This window comes from Aquila chrysaetos, chromosome 7, assembly GCF_900496995.4.
Source record: "Aquila chrysaetos chrysaetos chromosome 7, bAquChr1.4, whole genome shotgun sequence".
NCBI lineage: Eukaryota > Metazoa > Chordata > Aves > Accipitriformes > Accipitridae > Aquila > Aquila chrysaetos.
Window position 1 is genome coordinate 47446959 of NC_044010.1, and position 14332 is coordinate 47461290.

The 14332-nt window shown below is 37.0% G+C and overlaps 1 protein-coding gene across 7 annotated transcripts in view; it reads right to left on the minus strand.

Moving 5' to 3' along the window:
• Positions 1–14332, minus strand: part of CDKL5 (cyclin dependent kinase like 5) — a 141903-nt gene that overhangs the window by 108856 nt on the left and 18715 nt on the right. For 4 of the 7 annotated variants that reach the window (XR_003924197.1, XM_030019705.2, XM_030019700.2 and 1 more), the window contains exon 1: positions 4067–4201. The exons of 1 other annotated variant lie outside the window; for it this stretch is intronic. The gene's annotated coding sequence lies outside the window, so the exon portion shown is untranslated. Of the gene's footprint in view, positions 1–4066; positions 4202–12183; positions 12302–14332 lie in introns of those variants that run through there. 2 more of the 7 variants (XM_030019702.2, XM_030019703.2) reach the window with 2 other exon arrangements.

Here is a 14332-nt window from a genome sequence, read left to right on the forward strand (position 1 = left end):
TACACAACATGTTCCAGAAGGAGAAGCTAGAGCCCAGGTAAACTGAATAATCAAACAAGATCAACTGAGATTGTGGGGTGCTTTCTCAGGTGTTCCACCATTGCTACCAAGTTTTCCACAGAACTCACAGCTCAATCTGTCTCAATAAGCCACAACAGAAATGGATGACTGGAAATTCCACACACAAGATTTTATAAAGCCAGTACTTTCTCCAGGCCCAAGAAAAATAATCTGCCTTTAGTATTTTCATGTTGTTCAATCCAAAAATGTAACATTTTTTTAAGGTAATATTTTTGTCTACTTAAAAGAACTTTTAAGAATTGTGCTCTAAAATAACTTCATCAGTAGCCAGAACAATGACTGTAATGAGAGACTACAGTCAACTAAATTAAACAGGTACAGTAAGCAAAAGGCATTGACAAAGTTTCTTTTCAAGAGAACAGATGATATTTTGCAAGACACATGGTATTTATTTTTAGACATTAGTCATACAACAATACTACAGATTTTATTTTTCTTGAAAATAGCATAGTATTTTATGTTGAGGTGCTTTGCTGATTAATTTTGTACAGCTTAACATTTAATTTTGCTGTCAAAAAAGGTTTGACTATTTTTCAAATCATTAACATACTGTACATGGAAAGAAGTATTCAGTATACGTACAGGTAAGCAGTGCACCTTTTAAAAAAGAACAAGTCTTCACAAAAAAGCAATACTGAATTCAAACACAGAAGGGAAAAAAATGCCATATGCAAACACATGCTGGTTTCTGAGTATGTATTATCTTTTCAATCAAATCTCATTATACATGAAACAGCAACAGATAACTGGCTTTGGATTGCTGTAATGACTGTCAGGCCAGTACAGTGTAGGCAAAAATGCGTAAAATAATAATAAGCAACAGATTCCATCTGGACATCAAGATATCCCTGTTGACTACATCTAAGCAAAAAGTGTTCCAAGACCTTACAATTATTAATATTCCAATTTGTCAATATGAGAAAACATATGAAGGAACACACCCCTGCTGATTACTCCCCTCAGATTTCAGTTTATATGGGTTTTGATTCAAATCTACACATTACTCTTCCACTCATTTCAAGGATATTTCAAAGTTTTTTATTAGAATTAATTAGAATTTTATTAGAATTAATTATTCTAATTTTTATTAGAATGAATTAATTTTATTAGAATTAATTAACTCTCAGTTAATGCAACGTAGTTTCTTCAAGTAAGGTTGTTTAAGTATTTACTTTAAGTATTTACCATGTAAATTTGGTAGAATTTATTTTCATGTCTTTACCTTTGTTATTTTCCCTCCCCTTTCCCTAACATACTTTCCAATTACAAGTACTTCAGGGCTCTACTGTATGAAAAATTCCATGTAGCATCAAAAATAACCCATAGGACTACACTATCTATTCCTTCAAGGAAAAAAAAAAAAAAATCCCCACCTAAAAAGTCCTCATCTCGATTCAAAGAAGAAAATCTAACAAAAATTTATGAACCTTGAAGACACAGAAAACTGAGTTTGTCGGTTTGTAAAAGCAGTACTTGCAGGGGTCAGCCTGCTCAGTGAGAAGGTAACAGAAGTTGGCCAAGGCCTCATCATTAAAAAACAGTCTCTACCATGGTAAGCCCAGCATGTGTTTGAAAGAATAAAACACCCTAATATTATTTTATGGTGTTTGAGCAGGGACTTGTTTTTCCTTAGGTAAGTGTTATAGAAGGCTGTACAGTATGCTAGGCTTTTTTGTTTGAGTTTATAGAAGGTCATAGAACTGAAAACCAAAACTAATGAAAATAAAAGTGTCCACAAATATTTGTGAGACAACAGTAAAATGTTTTAGGATACAATCAGATACTCAATTCTGGCTACTACTGATCCATATAAAATTGTCAGCAGACCCACGTATCCATAGCTGATCACAAATCCCTATTTCTACCACCTCCACCACTCTGGGCTCAAAGCACAGCTCTTCTAGTTAAAGCTTTTGCACTCATTTTATTTGTTTTAATATCTATATAATATTTAAAAAAAAAAAAAAAGGAAGAAATCCCCACATACTTATTAGGCTTTCTTTGAAATTAGATACTATTTCCAAAAACCTTCACAATAAACGTACTATAATTTTTTTTTTTTAGTCCAGATGATTTTACACAATGAAGATAAAGAGCAGATTTCCACCCCCTTATCCCCTCAGTTTTGCTCTACCTTTAAGCCACCATCACAGCAGGCTCAAGGAGACACCCAGGAATGCAAAGCTTTGCCAGCTGGGTCCTGCGTTGTTAGATTAGTAATGCTCTTTCATACAATGACTCCAAGCAAAGAGACCAAAGCTTTTACAGAATCCTGCCACTGTTTTCTCTTGCTAGATGACAATCCCAGCCCCATGTCAACAAAGGCAATTCACAGATCAAGCTACCTAGAATACATGGATTCTCACACACCTCCTCTTAACTCAGCCTAAGTTAAGATTTAACATTTCAACATTACAAATTCATCCAAGGTTGTCTTCTAAAGTCACTAAGTCTCCACTGTATCATTAGCAGATTAGTAGCATGACAGTTGCAATGGTAAATATCATATCTGTTTAAAAAAAATTTAATGTTTGTGTTCCAATGCAACACTGATTGGCTTGAACAAACATTGAGAAAGACAGAAGTACTTCTAAAAAGCAGTAAATGCACTTAGTTTTAACAGCTACAAACATGTTTGTCATGTCACATGCTTTCAATCTGGGTATATCATTACCCTGTACTGTTTAATTCAATGCCCACGGATACTAAATATAGATCATTAAGGTACAGTGATGAGGGAACTGGAGCAAGCAAAAAGAAAGCATAACAATTGATCAGCATCCCCATAAATCTGTACAAGAATACATGTCTATAAGGTAACTATCAGGAAGATGCAGTATCCATCCCTCCCCTCCTAGTGTAAGGGATAACATTCTAGTACTTGAGGTAGAATATTCTTATGTTAAGTTCAATATTTAAGACTCATAGGATGATATAAATACACTGAAGCATTATGAATCATCCTGTGAAAATAGATACATTTTGTTTTCTTAAAAACCTTACAGCATTCAAAAAAAGTGGAAGTTTATCTTTTCATTCATGGTGAGTTATTTAAACATTTGAAAAACCTGTATTGGGATCCCCTCACATTCAGTTAAAAAAAAAAAAAATTACCCCAATACAGACAAGCTGTCAAGGAACAGCCATATCTCCTGAAAATCATCTAAGAAAAATTAAATTATCTTCACCCTCCCACTAAATAACTATACCCTCTAATAAACAAAGGAAGTCCGCACAAATAAGCCAGCTACATGGCCAGGAAGTTTCTGGAATTAAGTTCAAGAAGCTCTAGCACATGACAAATAAGTCAATAAATTTCATTATTTCCAAATGGACTGCATAGAAACTCCATAAAACAAACGCTACCAAAAAAATCTGTACAGCATGGAAAAACTCTTCTGTCATTCTTCCCTGGGTTCCCATCTTGATAGCTTAAGCAGGTTTTTTCAAACATGTACAAAACTCATGGCTGCAACAGATTTCAAAAAGTAAAAACAAAGTACTGAAGTACTAAACGAAATGCTAAGAACTAAGATATCTAAAATAAGATACTAAATACTAAAAAATATTTTAAACTTTCTGCCCACTCAAGTCTGGTCAAACGGGAGCACCCACCCTTCCAAGTATAACACAATTAGAGAATTTTACCAAGTGCTCATACCATACAGCGATCAAGACACTCAGAGCCTATGCGGAAGCAAACAACTTTGCTTTCCGATCAGTGTTCAAACACTGTAAATACTGTTTTCTTTACCATTTTGTTCACTCTGCACAATGTGCAATGCTCATTTAATAATCAGGTATTCAATACTTCATTTTTTTAACTCCTGTTCACTGCAGGTATGCAATCATATGATAATTGAAAAGCAAATACAGTAGGTCACAGATTAAGAAGCCACAGGCACCTTAATCTTCTAATTTCTTAAATACTGTGTTTTGCTGCTCTAATATTTTTAGCAATTTGCCTATGTGCAAACATGCATACCTCTATGCAGGTTCTCCAGATGGTGTGCACCAACTTGAAGAGCAGATGAAGCCATTTTGCATGATGCTTGTAGATAGTTCAAAAGCTAGTCAGAACCTCTGACCCAGACATATCATTGTCATTCAAGCAATCATTGCTCCCACTGAAAAATGAGCTTTCACAAGACGCTTTTCAGTGGTACCCAGCAGCAGGACCAGAGGCAACGGGCACAAATTGAAAAACAGTGGGTGCCATGTGAACATCAGGAACCACTTCTTCACTGTCAGGGTGACTGAGCCCTGGCACAGGCTGTCCTGGGAGGTTGCAGAGCGTCCACCTTTAAAGATACTCGAAAGCCACCTGGCCATGGTCCTGAGCAACTGACACTAGGTGGCCTTGCTTGAGCAGAGGGGTTGGACCAGATCACCTCCAGAAATCCCTTCCAACCCCAACCAGCCTGTGATTCTGTGAAGAAACAGCACTAGAAAAGGCTGAGACATACCTTGCCACTGGCCTTCACAACAGAGGCTGAAGAGACTCCCTTCCAAAATCTGGCATTCCAGCAGGCTCCCATTACTACTCTTTTCTCCCAACTTTATTCTCTTCGATCCCATTCTCAATAATCTATCTCCACCCTGTGCTCAAATACCACCTTCTCTCTTCCCTCCCCACATCGTTATCTTATACCTTAAGCCCTGTCTCCATACTAAGTTAGATCAATTTTCTACTGTCCTCAGGCTTTTCATCTTTGGGTCCAGCTAAATGCTAAATTCCGAGTAGCAATAAACACATTAAAACAGGAATTTTTTTTTTTTTTTTTTTTTTTTTTTTAATGTATGAAACCTGGCCAAGTTTTTACCATTATTTGTGAAAGCTTGACCAAAAGCATTAACCATGAGAAGGTGACCCTTCCATTCTTTATTAAATATCGTAACAACACTGAAGGTGTTTAAAAGAAACCTTTTAATTTTTTCTTCTGAAGTAGCTTCCTTCTCAAGAATTAACTGTTCTGGCTTGAATTAAATAAAAGAGTCAGAACCACACCACATGCAAATCCATAAAATAATCAGGCTGAGGCAGTCATCCAGTGTAGGGAAGGTGGAGAGAAGAAAAAAAAAAAAGTCAGCCCAGACACATTTGGCAAAAGTTATAAGCAATTTAAAAGCTGGGCCTAAAAGGGGAAGCTTTGGGAACCTTAATTATAGATAGTAGTTCCAGACCTGTCTACTAAAAGAGATTCCCCCCACTCAAAAAAAAAAAAAAAAAAAAATCTAGTAAGATTAGATGTTTCATTTCTTCTTTTTGTGCATTTGGTAAAGAAACATCTTTTTTTTTTTTTTTTAAAGCTTAGAAACTCCCATATATATCAACATCTATTCTAAACTAATAGATCTCTCATTTTATCTCCAAATCTCTATATATCATAGGATATGAGTACTGTTTAAGTATTCAGTTACCAAATTTACAAATTTCAAGCTGACAACCATGATACTGATGAAGGCTTTGATCCATTTAGAGCAAAGATGTGAGACAAAGGGATGGATTCAGTATGATGTATATAGTGTGGAAGCGGTGGTTCCCTTGCTCTTAGTGACAAATAAAACTGACTCTGCAAGATAAACAAAAGACTGCTTTAAATGTATATGCTTTGATCTTTAAAATAAAAAAAGTTCTTAAAATGAGCCTAAGGATTGCAAATCATCGGCCAGTGGTCTTGAAAGAACAAAAAACTAAAAAACTCCACACCTTTGCACAAACATTGAACCAGGATCTGGGGTTTCTGTTTGGGTTTTTGTTGGTTTTTTAATTCCTTAAACTGTCTTCTGTTCTGCCCTAAGTTTAAGACCATATCAAGAAGCCCACATCAATTACCCAAGCATTTTTTCCTGCATAATTCTGCTTCTTCAGAAGTTCCACTTAGTGAAATAAAACAAAACAGGTTAAATCAAAAGAGCAGTTCATGTAAAATTATGGATACACTAGACTTCTGCTAGATCTAATAAAGGAGACCTGCAGTCAAGAACAGATGAGTTGCTGCTGATGAAACAGGAAAGGCTGAAATACAAGGAGAACTGTAACAAAACAAAAGCTCAATACAACAGAAAAAGCAGGAAAGATAATGGGCTACAAAATGAAAGGCAATTACCCAAGTGTTTCAAATCCTACATATGGGGTGGGGGAACCACTCCCTTCTGAAGTACGGCAATTCATTAGATATTGCATGGGTGTAATTTCTTTACCACAAAACTTAGATCAGCAAACTGATACAGACTTAGAACAGATGTGAATGTAATTTAAGTTGAAGACTGCCAGTTGCTTACTCAGTAGGACATTTTCAGAATTACCTGAAGGGAGCAGAAGTTTCATTAGTAAAACTGGGATTTTCTAGAATGGTAACTGGGATAAAACCCCTCAAAGCCTAGCCTTTTATATCCATTTTTATCACAGCTTTTTCTTACTTGGGCTTTCTAAAATGTTTTCCATGAATGTTTTTTTTTCTGTCACAAGAAGAAAAATAAAACTCTACAGCTTGAGAGGAAATGTATTAAGTGTTTAATATTGTTTTGTGCTAAGTAGAGACTCAGCATACTCTCACCAGAGCCTTTAAAACTCATTTCTGGGTGGTGCTGTCATTTCACTACCACAAAAAGCATTAATAAATTCTGCTTGCTGGATTAACACTGCAGATTAATATTGATAATTGGATTTATGTATCTGCCAAGAAAATGTGATTCAATGTTCATTCACAATACTTATTTCTCTTGAGGCTTAGCATCACTCACTGTATCCATGTGGTCAGTAGGGACCACATAAGAGTATCACTACAGTAAATGAACAAGTTAAAAAGAAATGCTCAATTGTGACAACACGTTTTCCTAATAAAATTTATAACTTCTACTTGTAATTATAAAACTTAAAGTTATCAGATTCAGTTTTGGGACTGCCTTTGTGTTCCTGTGAAGAGGGAAATGTTACACGACCAATTAAAGAATGGTATTTGGGACCAGCGTCCTCAGCAGTTAAGTATTGTTTAAATATAGATCATGGAACTTGTTTTGCAGCTTAGTTAAACTGAAACTAGAAATGGAAGCTTTGGAGAAAGGCAAAAGATATTTGATCACATATACCAGTTAATTACTGGCAATACTTTTTTCCACAAACCCATATTTCAGCAAAATCCTGAGTTTCATTTGTATCTCAAACTGTACTGCAGTGGTATCTCTCTTAGTTCCCATCTCCTTGGGCCACTACAATTTGGTAGACAAATCAGTCTGCATCAGAGCACACAAGGAGAAGGGCACTAAGCCTGCATTCCATCCAGTTACTAGATTTTATAGAAGATCCTTCAGCACCCATGTTTTTCTCTACACTGCTTTACCCTGGGGAAAAAAAAATAAAAAATTGAGGGATCCGAAAAATCACCTATCTTCTTCAAAATAACTACAAATTGTCCCGCTCTGCCATGACATTCACCTTCAAAACCCAGTACATAAGAATAGTCAATCACCTCACTGATTTCAGTACTGTACATACTCATTTTACAGGCCAAACTATGAACTTCTGAGAGAAGACACTAAGATCTCACTAACTCGGATATCGTTCATTGTAAAACAAACCATTAAAAGGCTTATGTCTCTAGCACAAGGGCTGAGCTTGCCTATGCAGAGCAGTAACAATGGACTTTACAATACATGTAACATTATTCTCCGCAGCAATTCTCGCACAGCCTCACTTAAGTCCAATTCATTGTTTCTATATACATTAAGCACTTTTGCTGTACTAAATTCCCTTCCACATGATCCCATTCCATACATCTTTAACCCCTACTTTAGCGATTACACAGCAGAACATTGCAAGAATAAATGGACATCTAAACATATTAATAATGCAATCTTGCAATCAGAATACTAGAGTTACTTCTTCCTGTACCAACAGCAACAACTGATAATCAGAGTATTGTTTTAATCTATACTATCCCACAATAACAGTGCTCACTGCAAATACACTGTGGTTTGTAGAGACAAACATAATGCCTTGCAAGTCAGCCTCAGTAATAACAAGCAAATTGCAATAACAGCATAAAAGTTCCGGGACCAACTGCTGTAGCAGTAGGAGGAGATCATTAGAAGGTGTTCAACTGTGTGTGAAGAATTTTTCTCATGTTACATCCATGCTACCGGGTTTGCGTGTATTTAGGAGGTACAGTAGAAAAAGCTGAGAAGGTCAGCTGGTAAAAAAGACTTACTTAGAAACCTCACAGTTCCAGCAATGGCTGGAAAGTCCTGTGATAAAAGACAAGACACTTGCAGAAGGCTACTGAGGTGTCATGGTTTAACTCCAGCCAGCAATTAAGCACCATGCAGCAGCTTGCTCACTCCCCGCCACCCAGTAGGATGGGGAGGAGAATCAGGAAAAAAAAGTAAAACTCACAGGTTAAGATAAGAACAATTTCATAACTAAAATAAAATACAGTAATAATAATAAAATATTATTATTATTATTATGAAAAGGAATGTAAGAAAAAGAGAGAGAAATAAAACCCAAGACGACAAGTGATGCACAATGCAACTGCTCACCATCCACTGACCAATGTCCGAGCAGCAATCCGCCCCTCCCAGCCAACTCCCTCCAGTTTATATACTGAGCATGATGTTCTATGGTATGGAATATCCCTTTGGCTAGCTTGGGTCAGCTGTCCTGGCCACAGTCCCTCCCAGCTTCTTGTTTGTGCACCTGCTTGCTGGCAGAGCATGGGAAACTGAAAAAACCTTAATTTAGGATAAGCACTACTTAGCAACAACTAAAAATCAGTGTGTTATCAACAGTTATCAACAGTATTCTCACACTAAATCCAAAACACACTGTACCACCTACTAAGAAAATTAACTCCATCCCAGCCGAAACCGAGGTTACCTAGTTACTCAGACATGCACCACCAGCACCTGCAAACTAAGGACACTCTGTAAGCTCAAATGCTAGCAAGCATTAGTTAGCCAGTTTCACACTGGCACCGTAAGGCTAGGGCTACTGTGCTTCCCCCCCCCCCCCCCCCCCCCCTTGCAGTTGTAACAGCAGCAGAATGGCACTGGCAAGACATGAAAAATCCCAACAGCTTCAGATGAACAGGGGTTCCCAAATTCTCAGTTTCTCCTAAGCTCATAAATTGAGAAAAGGTATTTCTTCGCTGTGCTCCACAACCTACCTGATCACCATAGCAATCTCACAAAAAATAACATTGCTTGTTCATGACTAGAATCTTTAGCACCTCTGAGATGAAAAATCAGCATGAAGAGCATGCTGCCATGGACTAAACCATCCGCTTTCATCATCATGATCATATCAGTAAGACTGCGATGTTTCTCATAATTTTGTTAATTCAGAAGCTTAATCCACTGAAATATAAAATAAGCAGAGTTTAGCAATGAATTAGAGAGGAACTGCTTAAGAGATAATTAACCAGCTGCAGGTTGAACATGTATTCCTGAGACTGAAAGGGATATGGTAGTGTCTTCTGATCAGATTACAAGATGCTGAACAACATTGTTTGTAACTGCATAAGCAACATCTGTGAACCTCACTGATGGCTGAGGGAGGAAAAAAATGCTCAACATTCTCCCCAGTCATTCAAAGCACTTTCAGAATACAAGCAAAATTAGCAGGGTTCATCTCACAAGGTGGAGAACAGAAACTTTTTTTCCTTTAAATTTGAAAACCAAATGAGTATAGCAACCAGTTCTGTAATGTATAGATGCAGTTAACTTTTCAAGGTCATTTGGAGAGAGTTATGGGATTTTGTGAAGTAATCATATGCTATTTTCATAAATATGATCAAAAGTGAAAGTTCAAGATTAATTTAAAAATACCTCTTCTTAGTGAAGACCCATAAACACAATAATGAGATTTATTTATTATTAAACAAAATTGCTCTAAGAATCAAAACAGTCAAAGTTTTGAATCCAGATTCTTCTCGGAGGTGCCCTTGAAAGGACAAGCAGCAATGGGCACAAACTGACACAAAGCAAGTTCTGTATGAGCGTAAGAAAACACTGCAACAGTGAGGAGGGCTGAACACTGGAGTAGGCTGCTCTGAGAGCCTGCAGAGTCTCCATGTTGGAGATACTCAAAACACGACTGGACATGGTCCTTGGGCAACCTGCTCGAGCTGACACGGCTTAAGAAGGGCGTTTGGATTTCCAGAGGTGCCTTCCAGCCTCAACTATTCTGTGATTCTTTGAAAGTTTTGGAGTTATCTCAAACTATAGTGCATGATGTGTCTAAGGGTATTACATGACAACAGGAAGGCATTTCCCAAATTCAACAGGAGGAGTTCAAAGCTTCATGTTATCCCTTTCTTTTTCTTATAGCATCCTGGTCCGTGGTTAATGCCTGCATTTTAATTTGCCATAATCCTCCTTAGCCCTGAGATATTCCTTTGCTCCTGCCCACAATTCAAGGCAGCTAGCAGTTTTCTAAACATTGTTATCTACAGTCCATTCAGATGTGCCTAAATCAAGACAATTCTTAAATTTAGTATTACTAATCTTGGCTCGGATGCCTATTCTGCCAAAGTTGAATTGCCTGTTCTGTCTTTCAATGCAAAGTGAAGTGTCTCCTGAATTTTCAGATGATGTCTTTATAGCTTACTATAACAACAACAACAAAAAGATAGCTTTGTTTCTTTATTCCACATATCTTCTACATTAAATAAACCAATTTGTTATGTTGTGTAGTAGAGGACAGTTGATACTGCTGTGCATACCACAACAGAAACAGTTACTTCGGCAAACAGAAATTCACGAATGCCTGTGAATTCCAGGGATGCATCAGCAAGTGCAACTTTTGTTTTGAAATAGTTTCCATGATCAATCACCAAAATGCTAATAAAACTAAGTCAATAGATTATTCACTTACAATCCCTATCAGAGGCTCCCAGGAATAGAATGATTTCACTGGGCTAACTTCCTATACTGGAAGAAGCAATAGGAGCTGTGCCATCTTCCTTTGGGACCATAAAATAAAACAGAGATATAAGATGAACTTTAGCTTCCCTTTAAGATGATGCACACAGCCTGAAACGACTCTTCAGGACATTCTAGGTTACCAGTGTTTACCTTATCAATGGATTATCCCCCCCTTGTGATTTTATTTGTATAGCAAATGACTTATTAGCTGCTAAAATTCTCTACTTCATATTACAAAAAGACGACTGTCAAGTCTAAAAAGCCATGCCAGAGCACCGTGGAGTATAACTCAAAGAATACTGTGATATAACACTATAAACCCTCAGACCTACAAGCAGGACATTGATCAACTGTGAACCGAACATGTAAAAATGCATCACTGTCTCAGGTTCTCCTTCGGATTTTAGTATTTTTAATTTGCTGTGGAGATGCAGAATGATGGGGAAAGGTTTGCTACTTAGAATAGCGAAGAGAATAAGAGGTTTCAGTGAGAAGTTACTGAAAGGGACCAGACTATGTATTTTCATTTTCACAAGAACAGGTTTTTGCCTTTCCATTGCTTGCTTAACTCTAAGCGTACTTAGGAATTCTATGGAGCATACCAGTGCTGACTAAGAAATAGTTGTTCAAATTAGAAAGGATAGCCTCCTATAACCAAGGAAGGATGACTGGCTTCTAACCTAGAGAAAACTCTTCGCTTACAAGGTCCCTTCTCTCCAATATCCCTCTCTCATTTCAGCATACGGGAACAGCCAGCCTGGCACTCAGTAAAAGACACAGCTCTAAGAAAACAGATTTGAAGTTTCTTAACTCTGTTTTGAAACTGATGACTGCACTATTTGCCTTTCACAATTAGACTGCCAAGGCACAATTCAAAGGCTACCAAATCACAGCCAAGTATCAAAGAACTGTTCAACATCTCTTCCCACAGAGGGGCACTAGGCTTGAAAAAAGCCCAACTAAGCATGTCCATTCATAGACATCATGTGCATATTATAACATTTAATACTACATCGAATAAAACAATATAAGCCAGGAGAGAGAGACAGTATTTGTGGTCCTTTTCCCAGGTACATAGTTTGAATATAATTGGCATTGAAACCATCACCTCTGACCTGCTTGAGGCTCTTTCATTACTGTGATTTAATCCATCATAATGGATTAAAAAAACCTTACCTATCTCTCTCTCAGAGTTCCTGAAGTTTTCAGTAGCCTCAAATTCCTCCACCGTGTTCACAATAAAATGTGATCTACTGATGACATCCTCTAAAAGCTGACAGACAGGACAGTGTTAGAGATATTATTTTAGTGCATTCTGGTCCTGATACAATACAAGATCATGCAAGAGCAGGTAGAGGCACCAATAAAAACCTCCTCACATGATCATCTGCGCACAATTTATTAATCTGTCCAAAACACATTGCTTTATCCCATGTTATAAATGCAGTTTATGCAGTTACACAGTGGGCAAAAACACTCACTGAAGAGCTAAACAACTTCAGTTAGTGAATTCCTTGTCTAGAATTGCTTTAGGAATTTTTTGAAGGCAGATACACTAATTTTCACCATTAGAAAATGGAAAATGCCTTGCTATCAAACTCAGTCATTCAAATATTTGGAAGAGATGGGCACAAACACCCAGATCTTCCCATTTAAACCAAGACTGTCATAAAACCAGGAAGTCACACAGTGAACAGCCAGGCATAAGACTCACAGCTTAAGCAAAAGTTAAGATTGGTACTTCCAAATATCTTAATGAAAAAATAAACCAAAATGCCTATTTATTGCCTGCTTTCCAGTTAATGGGCAGGGAAGGATACCGTTACTTTTTCCTCCTCTCTTTTCTTCTAATACTGGCTCTTCCACTTTCCTTGAGTCACCCTGTGTTTTACATAAGGCAAAAGGTTTCCTCACAGCTACCAATTCAGATTTAAATGAAGAAAGCAAAAATCCTATCTGTAACACTAAAAAAGTACCTGCTGAATACAGAATCAGACTAGGGACCCAAGATCCAATCAACACATATAGGTTACCAAATTTTTCTTTTAAAAATCCTTCCCCATCACCTCCAATCAAGAAAGAATACAGAGAATACAGGCAACATCTTCCAAAAAAGTGTTATGCATTTTTCATAAGCATAGGATCTGTGCCTTTAAAAGAAGGGGTGGAGACTAGATATCTTTAGATGCTCCTAGAGTTTATTTTTTTAAACCAAAAAGTAGATCATTAACACTAGTAAGATCTGCAGACCATAGGCATTTCAAAGATTTGTGGAACTGATAACACAGTATGAGTGTATATGAAGTATTGTCATCTGCCTAAAAAATGGATCTTTACTAAGATCCAATCTTTCAAGAACATTAAAATAGTTACACTTGTTTGACCACAGGCCTACCAAATCCAGCATCTGGTTTCTGACAACAGCCAGAAGGGAATACAGAGTACAGCATAAGAATGCTACAAGCATGTAAAGACAACTCTGAATATTCTCCCGAAGACTCTGCGCCACACACACACCCAAACATTCTGTTGTCCTCACTGTGTTCAAATCAGACCATCTCTTCCTCAGATCTAGATTTCAGTACAGCCCTGTTTTGTGCACTTTGACAAAACAATACCTATTTAACAACACAGCCCAAAAGCTAAAATGGACATCATTTCATGCCATATGACAATAAGACAGTTGTAACAAGAAGAGTAATTTAATACAAGGATAATTTACCAAATACGGATTAGCAAGTAAAGACTAGTTTAGCTCAAACTTGATGTTATCATCCTTACATACAAACTACTGGATGTAGTTTTATAAACTGGTTTGTAGCAGACTGAGGCAGTTGATTACAGTAGTTACTCCAGGACTTAAAACCTATTAGCCTTACCTTGTGATAAAAAGAATATAGCTCTCAGGAACAGAACAAGCCAAAAAACAAACTGCCTTAGCTAACCAAGAGTCACAACAATTAATCCAAAAAGACTGAGTAATAATTCAGCCATATGTTCAAAATATTTTTTTTCTAAAACTGTCACATTTATTATTAAAAGGCCACAAAGCATGTAGCGTGTTAGAAGAACCTAAACTGGTTACACCCAAATGTCAACAAAAAAGGTTAGGATCATAGAGAAGCTAACAAAGGGCTATAGCATTTTTCACCTACAATAGCTCTCATGAAGCGCAAAACAATTAGAGCACTCCACTTCTACCATGTCTTCAGATTGCTTTCACTGAATATTGAAAACAGTGCTAAGTGGTATCTGTTTGAAAGAACACAGGAAGCTAGAAATTTCAAAAGTTATTAAGTTATAGCTGTAGTCACAGTTTATCTGT